Source organism: Cyprinodon variegatus, unplaced genomic scaffold (genome assembly GCF_000732505.1).
Source record: "Cyprinodon variegatus isolate N-32 unplaced genomic scaffold, C_variegatus-1.0 Scaffold542, whole genome shotgun sequence".
In the NCBI taxonomy this organism is placed as follows: Eukaryota; Metazoa; Chordata; class Actinopteri; order Cyprinodontiformes; family Cyprinodontidae; genus Cyprinodon; species Cyprinodon variegatus.
The window spans coordinates 441,336-463,163 of record NW_015150995.1 but is presented as its reverse complement, the minus strand read 5'-3'; the positions used below and the strand labels follow the sequence as shown (position 1 = coordinate 463,163).

Here is a 21,828-nt window from a genome sequence, read left to right as displayed (position 1 = left end):
TCATATTTTAATAGTCACAAGATAAAAAGAAAAATATAAAACGTCAATGAATCCTGTATTTACTGACAAGTATTTTTTTTTAATATATTAGTGGTCGCCCTGTTAAATTAATTGTTTTATTTACTTATTTGATTTTTTTAACCTTTATTTAAGCAGGGAATCCCATTGATCTTTTATGATAGACATTTGGGTGATGTAGCAGCCATTATTGATAAAAAAAATAAATGCCAAGTTATGTTAAAAAGTATAAAATGTAAAAAACAAATACAAGATTCTTAAAAAAAAATAGCATGTCTCCATCACAACATTCTTTGCTGTAGTTTTAAATGTAATTAATGGATATGAAGGTTTCTAACGTTTAATAACTAAAGCAAAAACAGTTTATTTTCTTCTGATTTTTAATATTTTTAGTTGATGAATCAATAGTTAAATAAAACGAAACTTGAATGTTTTTTTTTATTCTAATTTTCTGTGCAGATAAATGGGTTGTTACTTTAGTATTTTAATGATTTAACCAGTTGAGAAATTATATTTTTCAATTACCAAAACTTTTATTTTATGAATGTATTTATTTGACTCTCAGACCTGCTGTCAGAATCTGAAATATTCCCAAACTCAAACGGTTCTATGTGTGGCCACCCGGCTCAGAGAAGCGTGCTGTTCCTTTAAATACTCTTGCAGTTATTCTTTGAGCAATCACATGGACATGAAAAAGAGATCAAGCTTGAAGTCATCCACACAAACAGACTGAGGAAGAAAGAAAAAAAAAATCTTCCCTTGGATTTTAAATTATACAGCAGCAGCAGCAGCAGCTTCCTGTGCTTTACACCTGCTCAGAGGGAGGGAAGCTCATCTGTTGGCCAGAACAGGAGAGCTGCAAGAAGAAGGAGAAGTTTCTTGCATCTTTGCTGTTTTTCATCCTCTAGTTTTGTTTCTTTTTTCTTTCTTCAACTTTCAGGAATGGTTCTTAGCAACTTCTGCATTGTCTGGGGTTACTGTGTCATTTTTCTACAAAGCAGGTAGGAAGAGCTTTGATGATGGGAATCGTTCAGAGTTCTGTTGAGGTTAATGCATTTACTGGACTGTGTTCCTGCTCTATTTAATGTCATTTGACTAGATGATGCAGAGCGCTTCCATGAATGAGAGGCTCGGCAACATCTCTTTATACTGAAGAAGCTGGAGTTCAATATTTTATCACTGGAAAAACGATATAGAGTATAGTATAGTGTATTTACCCTTAATTTGAGTAGGTAAATGTGATGGAATGAGTATTTTTACTCTTAATATAAGATAATTAGATAATATGCACTTGAAATAAGACAATGCAGTTGTGTTTTCTTATTTTAAGTGTAAATTGTCTTGTTCCATTGGCAAAATGTCTGTTTTACCTCCTCAATTCAAGCACAAATGCACCTATTTTAAGAAAAAAATTACTTATTTAGATTTCGATTTTTTTTCCAGTGCAATCCCCCAATTGGGATAAACGCATTCCCATGTTGAAAACTATTTAAAATACCAAGATACTCGAGAGGAACTGATAAACTTTTAAAAAATATAATTTTTTCATAAGTAATCCTGAGTACAGCTTAATACGTATGATGCTTTATCCTATAAGTTGTGTTAAAATTAAATCATTACTCTTGATAAGATACATAAAAAAAATTGTTGTTTAAAGTTTAGCTAAGGATTGAGATGTTTTAAGAGGTAGAAAAGATGAAATGTTCCTCAGGTTGTCCTATCACCTGCCAGATTTGTGATCTGTAAGGAGATGAAGTTCCCCAGCAGGGTGCAGAACCCTCCGTCTCCATCCGACTTTCTGGACAAGTTGATGGGACGAACATCTGGCTACGATGCTCGCATCAGACCCAATTTCAAAGGTAGGGGGTGTTTTTTGAACAGCCGATTTATAAAACAATCTGAGCAGCAAAATTGTTCAAATCATGCACAGATGAACAAGGAGGGAGAGATTTCTACAGGCGAGAATAATTTCACACACATTCTTTCCCCCCTTAATCATGGGCTTTGACCTACTGTTCTCCCTGCTGACCCACAGCCTTGAGTTAGGATTTTCTTTTCTTCTCCATCACGTTTTATTCTGACAGAAGTGTGCAGTCATCCTTGCAAGTTATCCCACAGGCCTAATTCAGTCCAGTCGTGAGCAGCACAGTGAGTGAAGCCAGCAGATTCTCTCTGACAAGCTTCTGCCTTTAGCCCCCGGGGTTGAGTTTCATCTTTATTTCATTCTTGCTCCAAATCATTGTCACTACATGCCACCAATTATCTATAAATACCCTAATGTAAGTAAAGCTAAATCAATAAGTTATTGCTTCTAGAGAAAGAATGGATGAAATATTTAAACCTTCAGAGACCAGCAGAGGGGTTACACTAATGGGAGTGTACCAGGAATGACAACATAATGTGATATGTAGCTGTAGTTTAGTGGCTTATAACATGGCCTGACAAGCAGTTTTTTTATTTAGAGACAAGCCTTGCTTGTTGTTGGGTGCAGTAATGTGTGTATTCTGCTTAGAAAACAATATTTTGTATATAGGGAAGGTGTTTTAAGGCAATGTTTGGTGACAGTTTGCTCCCGTCAGGTCCTCCTGTCAACGTTACCTGCAACATCTTCATTAACAGCTTTGGATCCATCACAGAAACAACCATGGTGAGTCATGTTTGTTCTATTAAACACTCATGTTAAAGCTATGGCATCCAAATAACCTTCATTTATTGACATTTATTTGCATTGGATGACAAATACACACACATATATATATGTATACAGTGAGGAAAAGCTGTGTGGAGGAATGGGCCAAGATCCCTCCTGCAGTGTTTGCAAAGCTGGTGGAAAAATACAGGAAACCTTTAACTTCTGTAATTGCAAACAAAGGCTACTGTGCCAAATATTAACATTGGTTTTCTATGGTGTTCAAATACTTATTTGCAGCTGCATCATACAAATAAATGGTTAAAAAATCAAACATTGTGATTTCTGGGTTTCAGATTATGTCTCTCACAGAAGTAGGAGAACTTGCAAAATATGAGGGGGGTTATTTTATGTATATTATTATATATTATTTTCCTAACAATATATGTGTATATATGAAGAGTTCATTTGCAAAAATAGATAACTAAATTTTTATATATTTTCAAAAAAAAAAATTATTTTTATTAGCAGCGCCATGCAGAGTAAATAACACATCTCAGCTCATTTTTATGTTTTTGCAAATTAACTTTTCATATAGATATAGATATATATTTACTTGTTTTTCCCAATTAAAATCAATTTTTTCCAGAAAGCAATACACATTATTTTTAGCAAATAAAACATTTTAAATGTAATTTAAAAAAAATAAAACAATTTCCAACTCAGTTTTTATTTTGACTTTTAAAAATTTTCTAATCATTTTCTCTATTGTGTGTTAATCAATCTTTGTAAGTAACACTAGCTGTAGTTAGCCAAGATTAATCAATGGGTGTGACTAAGTTTGCATTTTTATTGCAAAGTTTAGCAAATGTTAAGTACTCATCCTTCCTCCTTGCATAAAGGAGCAGGCACTGGTCTTACTAATGGGTCAGGGACCTCCAACAGCCCCGTCCAGGTCTCCAAGAGTAACCGCTTGTATCATGGAGTGTTCATGCTTGCAAGGCTGTGCTGGGAGACAAAGCAAACTTTCCTGGTGGAGCTGAAATGCCTGTGCAACCTGTGCAGCATCCAGGAATCACCTCATGCTAGCAGTAGTGGCTCTAACCATATTCAGGTGCAAAACTACCAAGAAGCCGTGCAGGATATAAATGTCAGCAGCTTCCAACTGCAAAACCAATCCTCTCTCGAGGATCGTCTCATTGTTTCCCTTTTATTGGGATCTGATGTTAATTCTTATGTTAATTTTATACCACTTACGTGAGCAGCCTGGACCTTATATTCAATGCTGGTTAAAAAGTCTTCCTTTAATCTTTTTGAGCCATCAGCCAAGTTTTTCAAATATAATATTCAAGAAAGAGGACACTAAAGATTAAAGTAGTTAGAAAAAATTATCATTCTGTTCAAAATTTTGTAGAAACAGAAAAAGACCAACATTTTGTCTCATGCAAATAAACATAAAAACTGAATTTGCTTAAATATAGTAGAGCTTTTTGACAACATATGTCAACCTGTTTTGTTGCAAACCTTTAAAGAACAGGAACAGGAGATATTGCACGGTTTGTACAACCCCTCCTTAATAGGACATATGTGTCCAAGCAAGACTCCGGCTGCTCTCTGTTTAATAATTCTGGTCAATAGCTTCTGTGTTGATTTGGCCTTATGTTTTAGATCATTGTTCTGCTGAAAAACGGAATAATTGGCAGGCACAAGGCTGCTTTTCCCTCATAATCTGTCTTTTTTTTTTTTTTTTGCTGAAGTCAGTCCATCAATGTCATGCCTCTGACCATGGTAGGTAGTCCTAAACTGATAACAACTTTGAACTGCAGGGTCTGGAAATCCAGACTCTATCTGATCTAAGAAATGTGTTTATTACACAATCTGATGCACATAATTATGCTCTTAGCACGTTAGCATGCGGCACTCTGAATGGATCTGAACAGCCAGTATGAGCTTCATAGAGACCAACTCTTTGGAAGAAGAGTTGGACTTTATGAAACCGTAGGTGAAAATTGTGGTTTACGTTTATATGATGTGTTACAAAAGTCTGGTTCTGCTGGAGTTGTCTTCCTGTTAAAAGGGTTTTTTTTTTCCTCTCCACTGTCGCTACAAGCAAGCATGTTGTGAGGGATTGCCTTCGAGTCAATGAGTCGATGCAATCAACTGGTCTTCCTTAGATAGAAAACTTTGAATCAACTTGACTGTATGATCTGGTTGATTTGTCTCTGTAAAGTTCCTTGAGATTACATGTTTTGTTAGTTGGGCACTATATAAATAAACTTAATTTAATTGAATTTCAAGGACTTTGTCTGTTCTCTAACTTAGTGTTTTAATTGTAAACAACTGCAAGTGTTTCCAGCCCCTTCATTTACCTTACAATTAAGGGAAACAACTGAATCTGTAAAAATATATATATATATTTTAGTGACACATCTGTTTGCAGATCACAACTTCCTTATGGTTTAAACATGCAGGAGTTACTCTGGCACCTCTAAAGACAATCTCTTGAGTTCATTGCAAAACTTTTGGTCTCTGTCGCACAGCAATGCATTCATTATCTATGAAGTTTCTGGCAGTTGTCTATGCTCATTTATTCAAGCTTAGATTAAAGAGACGAGTGCATAAAATACCTTCATGAAAAGCATAAAAAATTTAACTGAAGCAAAAAGTACATTAAATTTAACAGCACTTGGATGTGTTTGTTGGTGTTTATTGTATTTTATTTTGTCTTCACACAGTCAGGCTGTGTGGTTAGAGTGACATCCTTATCATAGAGATGCATTTCCAAATGTTATGTCGTGCAATTGCACATTTTTTAAATGAAATTATTTAAAATTAGATGTACACAAAGTAGCACAAGGAGGGAGAATTTTAAATGGTTAGAAATTTAATTCTAAAAAATGTGCGGTACTTTTTTTAATCATCTCTCCAAAGTCAATGCTTTGAAAAAGGATTTTCTACTAGATTTAGGTTTGGACTTTGACTGGACCATTCCAAAACCTTTGCTGTGTCACTGCAGCTCTGGCTGTTTGTTTACAGTCATTGTTGTGTTAGAAAGAATCTTCATCTACTGCCAATCTTTGCCAGCTTCATCAAGTATTTTACTGGTATCAACTCTGTCCATCATCACTGTTCCTGCTTGAAATAGGGCCTTCTAAAACCTCCTTCCACCATAGTTTACTGGTGGGATTGTGTGTGTACCGGGTGATGTGCAGAGTTGGTTTTTATTTGATTTATTACATAGATCAAAAAGTTTGATTATGACCTCAGCTGAGCAGAGCACTTTCTTCTAAACTTAAACAGAGCATCCTATAACTATTCGAGTCAATGCATCATAAAGGTCTGGTTTGTGGAGCCTCTGATGGTTGTTGTTCTAGATTGTCCGAATTAAATGTAGTTGGTTCAGCCATGTTTGTAGGTTTCCAGTTTTGCCTTACTCTGTCCACTTTTGGACGATGTTTTTAACAAGGCTTTGTGAGATAGCTTAGTATAAACAGTTAGTAAAAAGTATTTGAACACTCTGCTATTTTGAAAGTTTTTCCACTTAGAAATCATGGAGGGGTCTGAAATCCTAAATCTGGTGCATGATCACTCTAAGAGACATAATCTAAAAAAAAAAAAAAGAAAATCCAGAAATCACAATGTATGATTTTTTAACTATTTATTTGTATGATAGTATTTAAACACCTGAGAAAATGTTAATATTTGGTACAGTAACCTTTGTTTGCAGTAACAGAGGTCAAATGTTTCCTGTAGTTTTTCACCAGGTTGCACACACTGCAGGAGGGATTTTGGCCCACTCCTCCACACAGATCTTGCTGGCTGTTGCTGAGAAAACAGATTTTGAGCTCCATCCATAGATTCTATGTTGGGTTTAGGTCTGGAGACTGGTTAGGCCACACCAGAACCTTAATATGCTTCTTCCAAAGCCACTCCTTGGTTATCCTGGTTGTTTGCTTCAGGTCATTGTATGTTGGAAGACTGAGCCTCGACCAACCTTCAGTGCTCTAACTGAGGGAAGGAGGTTGCTCCCAAAAATCTCCCAATACATGACCCCTACGAGGGGAAATCTTGCATGGAGCATTGACAGTAGTGTTTAGCTTCTTCCATTTTCTGATGCTTGCTTAAGCAGTGGACCTTTTTTCACCAAGCTGCTTGGCCTTTTCCCCGTAGAACTTTTCAGCCTTGTGGAGGTGTACAATTTTGTATTTAGTGTCTTTGGACAGCTCTTTGGTCTTGGCCATGCTAGTGCTGTAGGTGGATTTTAAATAAAAACTATGCATAATTTTCCATCTACTTCTCATTCCATCTATATAAAATACACTGCCTGGCCAAAAAAAAAGCCGCAACCAAAAAAAAGGTCACTCACTTTAATACTTTGTTGGACCGCCTTTAGCTTTGATTACGGCACGCATTCGCTGTGGCATTGTTTCTATAAGCTTCTGCAATGTCAAAAGATTTATTTCCATCCAGTGTTGCATTAATTTTTCAACAAGATCTTGCATTGATGATGGTAGAGTCTGACCACTGCCCAAAGCCCTCTCTAGCACATTTAGGATTTTTTTCCGGCCACATTTCTTCCTTGAAAATGATGGGTCCCCACTATCCTTCCAGTTTTTAATAATGCGTTGGACAGTTCTTAATCCAATTTTTGTAGTTTCTGCAATCTCTTCAGAGGTTTTCTCTGCTTGATGCATGCCAATGATTTGACCCTTCTCAAACACACTAACATCTTTTCCACGACCACAGGATTTGTCTTTTGACATGGTTGTTTAGGAAATGAGAAGCAAGTCATTGCACCAGTTGGGGTTAAATAACTTGTTGCCAGCTGAAAGATAATCGCCCATGCAGTAATTATCCAATAGGAGGCTCGTACCTATTTGCTTAGTTGAATCCAGTTGGCAACTTTTTTTGGCCAGGCAGTGTATATTAATGCTCGTTTTTGCATAATGATAAAATCTTATTAGGTGGTATAAATCCATTGGTAACATGCAGTGATATTAGTTTCCTTTTGTGTTCTTGCTGTTAGGACTACCGGCTAAATGTATTTCTACGGCAGCAGTGGAATGACCCCAGGCTTGCCTATAAGGAGTATCCGGATGACTCCCTGGACTTAGACCCCTCCATGTTAGACTCCATCTGGAAACCTGATCTGTTCTTTGCAAATGAAAAAGGAGCAAACTTTCACGAAGTTACGACCGACAACAAACTTCTTCGGATATTCCAGAATGGAAACGTCCTCTACAGCATCAGGTTACATGGGATTTTTCTTCATTCTCTCTAAATCTATGAAGGCTTCTCAGGCTGTCATGTACATTTGAACTTCCTCCTCCTTGACCCAAATGAAAAACCTCTGAGCATGCTGTATGGCCAGCTAAGGGCTTTTCTCACTCCAGTTCAGCTCATTTGTAATTGTACTACCCAGCACACTCTGTGAACAAGTTAATGTTAAACTGTAACTGCAGGCTAAAACCAAATCAGGTCAGTAAAGGGGCAGTGAAGCAGTGGTGAAATGTAGCGTAATGGTACTGAAATATAATTAGAACAACAGACACATGAGGCGCTGTGTGAAGCTCCGTTAGCACCTCTCTGAGACATGAGCCAAATCATTAGCTGGTTTCTGGATTTCTCATGTAAACTTTGGCAGAGGAAAGAAAACCCTAAAACTAACTAAAGAAATAATAATACCCAAATTTTGGATATTATTAATGCTCATAATATTTAATCTGCAGTGAGAAATGTGGTGAAAAATGGAAGAGTTTTTCCCTATAAAGTCTGCTTCAAATCATCACACATCATCACAGTGAGATCTAGATCCGTGTTTGACCCTGCCTGGGGTTTTCTGTGTCCTAGCTTTCAGCTAATCTTCTGGTTTGCTTTGGGTCATTGTCCTGTTACAGAGTCCATCTTTATTTTCTTAATGCATATGCAGATCCACTCCTGCTGTAGAAGCACATCCCTAAACCATGACACTCCCCCCTCTATACTTCACAATTTGCATTGGGTTCTCCTCGTAGAATTCTGTGTTTAATTTACGCCAAACATATTCTCTTTTCTGGTGTCCTAAGAACTTTATTCCAGAACTTGTTCTTTACCCTCACTCTTTCTGGTTGTTGTGTTTATTTTTTTAAATGCAAAGTTTTCTCTTTGCACATGGAGGTACAAACTTTAATCTAAACAAAGACTGGACCCTGTTGTGAGTCCTGTCAGGATTTCAGCATTCTTAGCATCAGATGGAGGCAGGCTGGCAGTTGTTTTGAACGTCCTCCTCCTGTAGAGTTTCCTTTCAGTCAGAAAGGCTGATTTTAAATTAATTGAAGGCCTCTTTAAATTAATTAAATTAATTACCACATTCTTACACTTCTATAGTCTTTTTTTAATACTCACCATCACACCGACAATCACACGTTCACAATCATATCGACAACCAGGATCACACTGGACTCAATATCTGAGGTTTGAATAAAGGAGGTGTCATTCAGAATTCCTGGTATGGATCAGGGCTGTTGAACTTAAAGGTATAATGGATGATTTTTGCAAATTGTTGAAAAGACCCGTCCTCTACACTTATTCAAAAATGCATTTGGGTGTGCAGGTGGCGCAGCGGTCGGAGCGCACGGCCCATACATGGAGGCCTTAGTCCTCGAGGCGGCCGACCCGGGTTCTAATCCAACCTGTGGTCCTTTGCCGCATGTCTCTCTCCCTCACTCATACCCCCTTTCCTGTCACCCTACTGTCAGAATAAATCAGCAACTAGTGCTGCAAAGACTCAAAAAAAAAAAAAAAAGGAGGAAAAAAATGCACATGCACAACCCTGTACCCTCTCCTGAAAGGGAAGGTCTATTAATCGTGCGAGAGCATGCAGGATCCCGTTTCTCCTTGTGCAAGCTCTGTTTAAATGTTGCTTTGTATCGCTCATACAAGCTCACTTTCCAAACGAAGATTTTCAATTTTTCACACTATGTCAAACTCGCCACTGGTAAGTAAAAATGGGGACGAGCACTTACGTAAACATATCACCACAATGATTGATTAGGAGAAACTGTTATTTTGATGATCACCCTAGCAAAAGAACATATTCCACTATATCTTTTAATCGAGATTGTGAATTGATTTTAGTTTTTTAATCTGTCTCAACAGTCTCAAGGGTTTAATTGTTTTCCTGGCCTTGAATGCTCTTCTTTCCACAGTCCTTCTGTGTGGCTGCAAATTTTAGCATATTCCCACGAATTAAAGGGCTGGAGTGAAAAAGTCTAATGTAACAAGACCAAAGCAAAAAAAAAAAAAAATGCGTCTGGGCTTTTTAAAACGAAATTATTACATATTATGATTATATTGTGAATACAATTAATTGTCCTATCCACTTACAGAGGTTTTGATAACAAACTTAATCATTTAAAGTGAGACCAATGTAGGAGTCCCCTAATTTATCCCAAACTAGAAATCAAATTTTTTATAAATCCGAAATGTTTTCTTGAAAGATTTAACTCTTTAGTTGTTGTTTTTGTTTTTTTCATAGATATAAAAAATTATATTCCTATCTAAAAACAGTATTTTATTTTAACCTATCAACTGTCCTAAATTCAGTGGAAAGGGAAGTTGAGAGGTTAGTTTGACGTGAGAGTTGGACCGAAACCCTTTTCTGCTGCTTTTTTTCTTCAAGGTTGACACTCACTCTCTCCTGCCCGATGGATCTGAAAAACTTCCCCATGGACAGCCAGACATGCACGATGCAGCTCGAGAGCTGTGAGTTCATCCTACATGGCAGGCGGAAACAGAACATGTGAACAGACTTAGTCAGTGAGCTTATTGCTCACAGTGCAGCTTCTCTTTGTTTCCTAGTTGGCTACACCATGAATGACCTTATTTTCGAATGGCTGGATGTCGGAGCGGTGCAGGTGGCCCATGATCTGATGCTTCCTCAGTTTGTGCTGAAAGAAGAGAAAGGTCTGGGTTACTGCACCAAGCACTACAACACAGGTACACAATATGTCTGATTGTATGAATTATTGGTGCGTAAAACACCCTACAACTCTGAGGCTAAGACCAACTGAATCTGGGTTATTTTGCCTATAAGGAGGCTAAATATGGATCCACCTAGTGCACCTTGGGAAAGTATTCATACTCATTTTTCTCATTTTGTTACATTACAATCTTAACCTTCAAGGCATTTATTTTATAGGAAACATAGATAGAGCACCATAAAGTGGTAAAATTATAATATTTATAATTCTTTATAAAGAATAAAGCAAAGTTGCAAAATACAGGACTTGTTGGAAGAATTTGTATAAATTCCCTCAGATTTCATAATTAAGGACAACTGTCTGCTGTAATTGAAGCTGCTGACCTTTTGTGATTTTCATTTGTGCAGGACAGTCCCGCATTTTTCCCTTCTGTCCTGCTGTCCAACGAATCAAAGCTATGTTTTGCATTTTATGGGTCAAACTAGAATAGGATCAAGAAAATCCCTTTAAAGTAAAAATCTGAGCTGCACTTATTGTTGCACCTTATTTTCTAAACCCATCTGTTTGTAGGCCTAATGTCCAGCTGATAGTTCCCAGCATTCCCTTTTATACTACCTCTGACAGATTTTCCGTAGGGCCGTCCTTATCCAACTATCCTTGAACTCTTTCCAGCTTCTCTGTCACAGCTAAAATAAATCACTTCCACTCTATGATGCTGCCATCGCTGTGTTTGACTGTGCAGCGGCTGTGATCAAGGTTTTATACACTGAAAAAAAAAATGTAAATCTAGATAAGTCATTTTTTCTTAAAAGAACTGCATTTGTTCTTGGATTAAGGAGGTAAAAGAGACATTTTACCAATGGAATAAGACCATTTACATTTAAAAAAAAATTGTATTGTCTTATTTCAAGTGCATGTTATCTAATTATCTTATTTTAAGAGTAAAAATACTCATTCCATTGGCAAACTACCTCATTTACCTACTCAAATTAAGGGTAAATACACCTAATTTATGAAATTTTTACTTATTTCTAGATAATTTTCCCAGCAAGGATTATTGTTGTCTAATCTAGCCCTGTCTTATCTCTTGGTTCTCCTAATAAATTACACATAAGTGGACTCTGTGTTCTAATTAGGAAACTTCTGAATGTAATCATAGGTTGCAGCAGACTTTTATGTTAAGATTTAACCCAAAAGGGGACTGATACAAATGCACTTCACAAATTATTGATTAACTGTAAAATAAAAAAGGAATTCAAGTGACTAAATTGTATTGTTTAAAAAAAAACAGAAGAAAAATTCATAATGTTGAATAAGTACGCTACAGCAAATAGTTAACTATGAATAAAAAAAAAACTCAGCAACATATAATAATGTTAAAAAATTAGTTTATGGCAATGTTAAACTTTCCAGCTTTAACTCTTTAGCAGTTTTTCTTCTTTGACGGTTTCACCCTGTTCCCCCAGGTAAATTCACCTGTATAGAGGTTAAGTTCTACCTGGAGCGTCAAATGGGCTACTACCTGATCCAGATGTACATACCGAGCCTGCTAACCGTCATCCTGTCCTGGGTGTCCTTCTGGATCAATATGGACGCGGCTCCGGCCAGAGTGGGACTGGGGATCACCACTGTGCTCACCATGACAACACAAAGCTCAGGCTCCAGAGCCTCTCTACCAAAGGTCAGACTATCTGGATTTCAGAAATTACACAGAACACTGCAGTTATTATTTCAATCATACAGAAACTTGATTCCTTTAAGAAAAGATGCATACAAAGGGTAAACGTTTTTTTAAACATATTTGTGTTTTTTGTCATTAAGAAATACATAATGAACACATAGAACTATATAGAGTAATAGTTGTTTAATTTTACATATGTAAGGATGTAAAGAAAGCTTGAGCAAATTTATCTGGAAGAAAAACCAAAACTGGAAGACAGACTGAGCAGCATCATACTTTGACTAGGACACATGTCGGAGGCTACATTAAGTCAACACAACCACAGATATTAACGGGTAGCTTAGCGAGGCTGGGCAGCTTTTTAAAACAAAGACTGTGAAATACAACAAAATCCATATCTCAATGAAGCAGTAGGATGAAGTAAATTATTTAATAAAGAATACATAGCTGCATGCAAACAAATTGCTAAAACAAGGTATACAATACCTCCCTCCCTCCATCCATCTGTTTTCTCCTACTTAGTCCTGTCAGGGTCACGGTGGGGCCGGTGTCTCCCTCAGGCAGTCTATGGGCGAGAGGTGGGGTACACTCTGGACAGGTCGCCAGTCTGTTACAGGGCAACCCAGAGACATACAACCATGCATACACACACTCTCCCACCTAAGAACAATTTAGAGATGCAAATTAACCTAACAGTCATGTCTTTGGACTTTGGGAGGAAAACAAAGAGAACCCACGCATGCACAGGGTAGAACATGCAGACTCCAAGCAGAAAGACCCTGGGCCAGGAATCAAACCCCAAACTTTCTTTTTGCAAGGCAACGGTGCTACTCACTGCTTCCACTGTGCAGCCCACAATTTCTAATCTATAGATTAGAAATCTTATCCAAAGATTAGAAATTGTGACAGAAAAAAAAACCAAAAACATAAAACCATTTGTAAAATTTTCCATATTATTGAATTATTCTATTCTCTCCAATAAATAAAGAACAAACAAAAACAAAAAACGGGTTTCATAAATGTGTAAATCTTTAAACTTAGAATTTGTTAAAATAAAATCTCAGAGGATATTCCAATCTGAATCCCATATTAACAACTGACTATATTTTCCAGCTCAGGGTTACAAAAGGTTGGTGATGACATCTCTTGCTCAGAAACACCCAGAGGACCAGAGACTCAGCTTACTTCAAGTCTCTGCTCATGATATTCCAATTCTTCTGGTTCAAATCTGTTCTATTCACTCTTATGGTGCTGAAAATTAAAATCATTCTAAATCTTAAGAGAATTAGGTCAAAACTAAACAGCATGTGAAACATTTTGATTCTCGATTCTGTTGAAATAAAGGCTAGCCCACAGCATGATGCAGCCACCACCACCACACTGTGTTGCAACACTTGTTCAGTTTAAACCTTTTATACATTTCCATCAGCATATTTTTTGAGTCACTGTTGTCCAGAAACTCAAATAAATGACTATCATAATACCAGAAAATATAGACCATATAATTAATTTGATATTCTTCTGAAAACCCTTTTTATAACCATTATACCTATGAAAAACAACACATTTTTATCCTTTGTAAACCCTAGTTTAAAATGGGCATTTAATGTAATTTTAAAGATTTTTAAACCATGCAACCAGTGTACAACCCCTCATTTTATTTTTTTTACCCAAACGTGTTTTGTTCTATAGGTAATTTATAAAGCAGAGACGTCACATTGAAGGTGGACAAAGTTTTGGGATGATTTATTGCAGTTTCGGCTTTTTAACATTAGCAAAATACCAGCCGATGTGACGAATGAATATCTCCACTGTGAGATCAATAAAGTCAATCTTATCTTATCTTATCTTATCTTATCTTATCTTATCTTATCTTATCTTATCTTATCTTATCTTATCTTATCTTATCTTATCTTATGATTTCCCTTGGGCTCACATTCTTTTTGTTCCTGCACTTTTTTGTTTTGCAATAAACATTTTAATGCTGTAAGCTGTGGTCTAAAAGATGTGTAAACCAGGAATAAAACAATGAAAATATCTTGTTCTGGGCATAAATGCATAGGCTGCATGTCTGTAATCTTTTTCCTGACCAAGGACAAACATAATGCAAAGGAAAGAATTTTCACATTTAAAAATACACAACAAAAGAAATTAAGCAATGAAAACTTTTTTTTTTTTTTTGTATATCACTGCACTCTAATTCTGATAAATATTTTCATACTTGAACATTTATTTGGCTAATATTTAAAACTGGTGCTTTTAGTATTATATCTTCATTTATTATTCATTAATAAATGTGTCATTGAGCAGTTTTAATAAAGGTTTAACAGCTTCAAATTAAACAATGTTGTTTATGTATCCAAAACTCTGTGGCATAAAGCATAGAAAATACAGAAGGGTTTGTTTTAATCTGTGCACTGATCTTATTTTGATTCAAGTTATTCTAGGACACAGTGGGTTGTTTTGTATTAATGGATCTGATGATTCAGCAAACAACTTTCCTCTTATCCAACAGGGTCAAAATTGTACGTATATAATATTTAATAAATGTCCCTTAGCCCCCTGCACAGATCAAACTCTTCTATTAATCAGGTCCTGCAAAAACTAATTTCCTTTTTTTATTTACGAAGGTAAACTAATTTAGCTCAGTTGATTTAGTTAGCTTTTAATCTTATTCTTATTTCTATAATACTAAGCAGAGGTGGGTAGTATCTAGTTACATTTGCTCAGTTACAGTTACTTGAGTAACCTTTTGACACAAAAATCATGTTTTTTTATTTCTCTTGAGAAATATCTTAATAAAAATCGCTACTCTTACTTTACTTTTCTTTTTAAAAAAGAGCTCAGACAAAGACACACAGTGAATGATTATGTCAAAATGAGTCTTCCTTTTTTTCAGCACAAGCTTACATGAATGTAGCGCAAAATTTGGAAAACACATCAGCTGTAACAAATCATTAACTCCCAAACATTTCTACATGTTATTTAAAAGGAAACACACCTGCTTTTCTTTCAGTTCTTCCAACCATCATTAAGAGATCAAAATGCTTTTTCAGCTTTGCTGCAGAGTGAATTGTTAAAAGCTTTCACAGACTCTCGATATTAATCCGAGGATGTGATTTCCACGGTTTGGCAGGTGTCTTATGTCAAAGCCATAGACATCTGGATGGCAGTGTGTCTCCTCTTTGTGTTTGCTGCGCTGCTGGAGTACGCAGCTGTTAACTTCGTTTCACGCCAGCACAAGGAGTTCTTCAGACTGAGAAAGAAGCTCAAAGAGAAGCAGCAGCAGAGAGCTGTGAGTACAGCCCACCCACTCAGCCCCGCGGGCAGCTGTCACCTGCTATTCACTGCACCCAGCCACACTAGAGCCACAGTTCAGCTGCACGACGCACTGCTACTGGGAAATACAGGCAGCGCTGACCTGTAATTAATTCAAGTCACCTTGTTTCACTGCAGACAGTGTTCTCAGCTCCTTCTGGCTTTAGATTAAATAATTTGGGAAGAAAAGGGGATGTAAAATAGGTCAAAACCATCTTGCAAAATGAATAATTCTTGAGTTGAGGTGCGACAGTAGCTGCAGGATTCATGCACATATTTGAATAACTTCTGTTGACAGGGCAGATCCTGTTTGGTGATCAAAAGTCATTTTCTGTGTTTTCACAATCAGCAGGGTGGCGGTGACGGTAAGGTGAAAGGCAACAGCACGCCAGGAAACAACTCTGCTCATGGGAGCGTAACCCAGCGGTGCAGTGCCTGTGCCAGGGTATGTCCTGCTGCCTCATTGCCAGTCGCTGGCTCGACCCCAATCTCAGTGACTGTGCTAGTTCTTGTGTTTGTGTTTCCCAGGAAGAGGAGCTGGCGCAGCAGGGGTTTCTCCTCCAGAGCATTGGACTCTCCCTGTCCAATGCGCCAGAGATGGATGCAACGCCAGTTTTTGCTGATCTACCTCCAGGTTTAGGTTTTTACGAAATCCGCCGACGTTTTGTGGAACAGGCCAAAAGGATCGACACCATCTCCCGAGCCGCGTTCCCAATGAGCTTCCTGGTGTTTAATGTGCTCTACTGGCTCACCTACAAAGTTCTGCGACACGAGGACCTCCAATTCCATCTTTGACGACCATGATGACACCGGATACTTTTGAGTCCTGACGTCGTCACTGAAACATTTGCAGACTGAGAGGCCTTCGATGGGCCATGGAGGATAGACTGCATGTGCAGTGCCACAGACATTGCAACATAAAACAAACTGGGTTTTTATTTCCAAGAAAAATCCCTATTTCCCTTTATTATGCATTGCACATCAGATTACAGCGTGTTTACAATCAACAACTATATGCATCTCTGTGTGCAGTTGAATTACTTTTATTTTGACTGCTTTACAATCAGGTCAGTACTTTTAAGAGTGCACTTTTTAACCAAACTCCCCTTAAAACTGTTGCCCCTCTGGTAAACCTGTTAAAGCCATAAAACAAATTCAAATCTAATGCACATTTTATTGTTTAAATCCAGACTTTAAGTTAAGAACAACTGTTAAGCGAACCTAGTGCCATAATACATGCCGCCCTGAGAAATTAATTTTAAATTAATGTTTTATAGATATTTTTTCTTAATTTTCTCTTTTATTTATTCTTTGATCAGACTATATAAGAACGTTTAATCAGTACAAAATTCATAGATCTACAGATCAACTTATACTAGTGCATAAATGTGTAGCTTACAGAAAATGATGCAGAGTTTAAAACTTGTTTTTACAGAAGTCTAAAGAGTGTGACATTTGTATTTGATCCCTTTACTCTGATATCTGTAAACTGTGTGGATTCAGTCAGGCTGAATGGAGCTGTTGTCTGAAGGTCTCAAAGCTTTTTTTGGAGAACATTGAACGAAGGTAATTAGAAGGATCAGGAAACAAAACAGACAGGTTTGAGGCTGTCAGCAAACTTTAAATCAGACTTGTGTTAAAAAAAAAGATCCCCAGCTACAAAGCATCCACCTAAAATAATGCTCAGACCATTAACCAGTGCAGTGAAACAGGCAGATGGTCACTTTGGGGGAAGCTGCAGAGATCTACAGCTCAGGTAGGAAAATCTGTAGACAGGATATATATCAGCTGTTTACCTCATAAGTTATGCATTTTTTCAAGAGTGAAAAGCAGATTTTGTAAAAGGCGGGTGGGGGTCGGCAGTGAAAAGGACTTTACCTTCCTGTTAAAAGCTCCTAAAAGTCTAAAGCTTGAATGGGGATGTCCATGTATACAGATTTTACAGAGCTTCTTCAGATAGAAAATATGCTTAATAGCAGGTGTGGGCGGACCCAGACTCTCCCTACAGGGCCTGATAAAGAGGCAATCCTTGCCTCAGATATCCAGAGGCACCCCACATCACTGGGATGCAAGGAGGGCAAACATAGGGATGATGTATTCACCAGAGAAGGGCAGTCGAGAACATCCAGATCCTGACCCTCGAGGGGCCAAATCCCAAAGGGTCTCAGTCCGTGAGGCCCCCAACCCCAGAGGCCATTGTGCTCCATGTGCACTCCAAGCGGCCGGTCACGCCCAAGGTGGACCAGGATGAGGGCCCAGGGGTTACGAGGCCCTGAGACTCTACCTGGTATCCTTGATAAACATGCATGGGGTCTTGATATTCAGCACAGAAACTGAATTACATGATAAACATTTATGTTAAAGTGCCTAAAGCATCACTAACTAGAAAAGCACTCAGAGAGCCCAGACTTCCGACAAGCAGCACATTTTGCTCCAGATTTACAGGTAAAACTCACACATCATGGATCATTACCAGATTTCAATGAATTGTTCCTTGGCATGAACCACACCTCTGGTAAATTTTTCCCCATACAAATTGTTTAAAAGTTTTCAGTTGTTACAACTAACAAATAAACAACCCTCCATTTCCTTTGTTTTTGTCTTCAGTAAAATACCTCCAGACTTTTTGAGTCTGATGCTGATATAGTCACTGCTGCCACCCTCTGGTTTAGGGAGGAACTGCTTGTTCCACCACACATCCCTATCTTACAACGTTAGAGAATATTTTAAAAATTCCCATATCTGGATTCATCCATAACTTTTCAAGTTATCTTGTATACAGACAGTCAAACACACAGACTGATTGATTGATTGATTAAAACATACCGTTACCTCCTAGGTGAAGGTAATATATACAATATAAATATACATAAAGACAAGAAAATTTAAATCTATCAATGTCAGTATTATAATAATTCTAAAATATATGTTTGAAATATATAAATGTGTTCTTCATAATAAATAAATATAAATTAAATAAATAGATTGATTAAATAGCATATGATAATACAACTAAATTAAACTGTGAGGGATGTTATCATAAATAGAATATAAAACATATTTAAGAATAAGGAATTGAAAAGTTTAGTTTCTAGTTTTAAGGGAAGAGTATAAATCCATCTGTGGTTTGGATTGAAGCTATTAACTCTTTATACAGGTAAAATGTTTGCTTTTTGTGTGCTAACCTCATACAGGGAACACATCTATAAGTAGAATATTACTCTGAGAGCACAGACCTCCACCAAGCAGCAAATCTTGCCCCATATTGTGACTAACACCTACTATGGAAGCGGATTAGGTCCACCGAGAGAAAGAAGTTAACTGTTTTTTAAATATTTTTTAAAGTAGATGAACACCATGAAGGAAGAAATTTGGAAGCACTCAGCTTCACTGACAAAGATGTGAGTTGTTTGGGAGGGAAATTTACGGAATTAGGGGAATTTTTACATGCCCGAGGGGTCCCTGGTGATGCTATTTCATTAATGGAAGAGCAGAAGGTGATTAAAACTAGAGAGCTAGTCTCTAAAACAGACATGGCTACGGCTTGATGCTAATATATTTGCTAGCTGTCAGAATTCAGTCAGAATTTGAGATTAAAGTCAGAATTCTGAGATTAAAGTCAGAATTCTGAGATGAAATTAAAAATTTTGGGATTAAATTCAGGATTCTGACTTTTTTCTTACAGAAATAAAGTTTAAAAATCAGTTAACTTTTTAAATTTTTTCAGTGGCCCTAATCCTCTTCAGTAACTTTTAGCTATCTGGATCATTACCATTTTTGTTTTTGAGTTTGATGCTGAAGCTGTCAATAGTCTTGCTGCTACTCTCTGGTTTAATGCAGCTTGTTCCCCCAAATAATGTTAAAGAATCCTTAAAAAAATTCCTGCATCTAGATTATGATGTGGCTCATCACCACAATGTAATGGGTTGTTCCTTGGACTAAGGTGCACCTTTGGTAAAATGTAATTAAAATCTGTTCTCAACTTTTCAAGTTATCCTCTACACAGATGGACGGACAGACAATAAAACTCTCGACTAAAAACATAAAAATGAACAAAACCATCTAGTTTGGTGGTTGATGTATGCACTATTAATACACCCTTCGTTAATTGATTTTGTAGAAATGTGTGCTCACCCAGCCAACGGTCATCAGTCAACTGTGGTGCCATTTTGTAGGTTTGAAACTGAAAAGTTTACGAGCCTCTGCTCTCTGATTTTGTGTCATCCTATGGTTGGTGTGTTCGGGGTGCTGGGTATTGAGTTTTACATATTTTGCATGTGATCTAACCAGAGCACCTCCTATATTTTTACCTTGTCACCTGCAGGTCTTGCAGCTGTAGATGGGACTCTTTTAAGGCACTGTTTTAACACTAACTTTTTATAAGCATATAGGGTAGATTTGAGCTGAGCTGTAGATCTCTGCAGCTTCTTCTTAGCTCCCATTTTCCTCTTGGTTTATTCTGTCCATTTTATGAGCTCTTTGACACGTTTCGAGCCTGGAATGCTCTTTTATAAACCTAATCAAAACATCACTATAACTTCCCCCACGGCCTGTGGTGTCACTTGATCCTCATGCTGTCAGTTCACTAATATTTTATGACAAATCTCTGATCCGGGGTTAAATTAAACACTATTGGAAACCTAACTTACTTTTGAGGTAACCTAATAAATTATACAAACAAGTACAAATCCAGTCCCTTTCTTTTCACAGTTAAGCAGTACGTTGTGTTCGCCCATCACTTAAAACCCAGAAAAACGTCATTACGGTTTGTGTTCTAAGTGTTAAAAAGTATTAAACCATTTGTGGATATTTTTTGCAAAACATTGTGTTTCATTTGGTCAAATGTGTGCATCCACTGCAAGCACAAGAAGAATACAGATAGTACTCCTTCCTTTGGTTGTTCTATCAAATAATAACAACATGCAGCTGGGCTAAAAATAATACAGCAGCCCTCTGATGCTTTTCACTATTATAGTCCTTCTGAGGCTCACATCCAAGATTATTATTATAACCCTGGCTTGCTCTTTACCTGTCACTATCTATTTTCAACTTCCTGGGAAAGAGGCACATCTTTACGCAGAACCTGGAGAGTTCTCTCTCACTAGAAGCCTCAGATTTCTAAAAATAAACGTGGACTGTGAATTAAGCAGTCATATGAATATTTCATCCATAAAGTAGACATCACATGGATATATCAAAGCACATGAAGAGGGCTGCATGCATTAAGGAAGTGAAAACAGTCGGGGATGATGGGAATCCTGTAAAATCAAGCTTGAAAAACAATTATTTTACCATTTCAGCATACTTGTTTCAAATAAACCTGTTTTTGTCCTCCAAAGCAGATAATTACAACACACTTCTGCAATTGTTTTCATAATGCTGATTTTTTTTTAACTGCAATAAAACTGCATTACTATACCTTTTTTTTTTAACCACTCGATGGCAGTATTTTCCCAAAAATATATTTACTTCAAATAACAGCAGGCAACTTTACCTCCCTTACACACAATAAAAATGAATGTTTATTTGTGTCTTGTTTGGTTTTATCACTGTTAGGATTTCAATATGTAACTTTACAGTTTCAAATTAGTTGTTTTGCTTTTATATTAAGAAATGTCATAATCTATTCTATTTAATAATTTGCTTGTTCTAAAGGGCTTGAAACTTTCCCTGTACGTCATCAAAAAGCCTACGCAGGACCAAAAATGTTTTAAATAATTGCAGATTTACCTTTAAATAAAAAAGGGACACCATGCGGTTTCCTGTGAGTTTTTTTAATTTTATATCTACTTGGATATATTTAAAAAATAAACAATATTATAGCTCATAAGATTAGAATGGGAGCTAATGAGGTGACAAGAAATTAGAAATCAGCCAGGAAATTACATAGAATTATGGGACTGTTACGTCCCGCTAAGGACACAACATATTTGAGGACACGGGACAACAAATGAGGGTTCAAAAGTTATTTTTATTTATCACTTCTCTTCAATTAGTTCTTCTTGGTCAGCTTCTTCTGATGTTCTGTGAAGGGAAGAGTAAGATAAGGCCCTCAAATCCCGTGCCCCAAAAGTAAAAAAAAAACCCAAAGTAGCAACAGAAAGTTGGACCTGGCAGGCCGGCCAAACAGAACAAAACGGTACAGCAGGGGGCCAACCCTATACAGGGCCGTCGAAGCCCCTACTGTTACCGGACTAAAGACCAAAAAATATCCTAAGAAA

General features: G+C 37.1%; 1 pseudogene; it reads left to right on the top strand.

Moving 5' to 3' along the window:
• Positions 1-960: 960 nt before the first annotated feature.
• On the top strand, positions 961-18,128 carry LOC107095388 (annotated as a pseudogene).
• Positions 18,129-21,828: the final 3,700 nt, after the last annotated feature.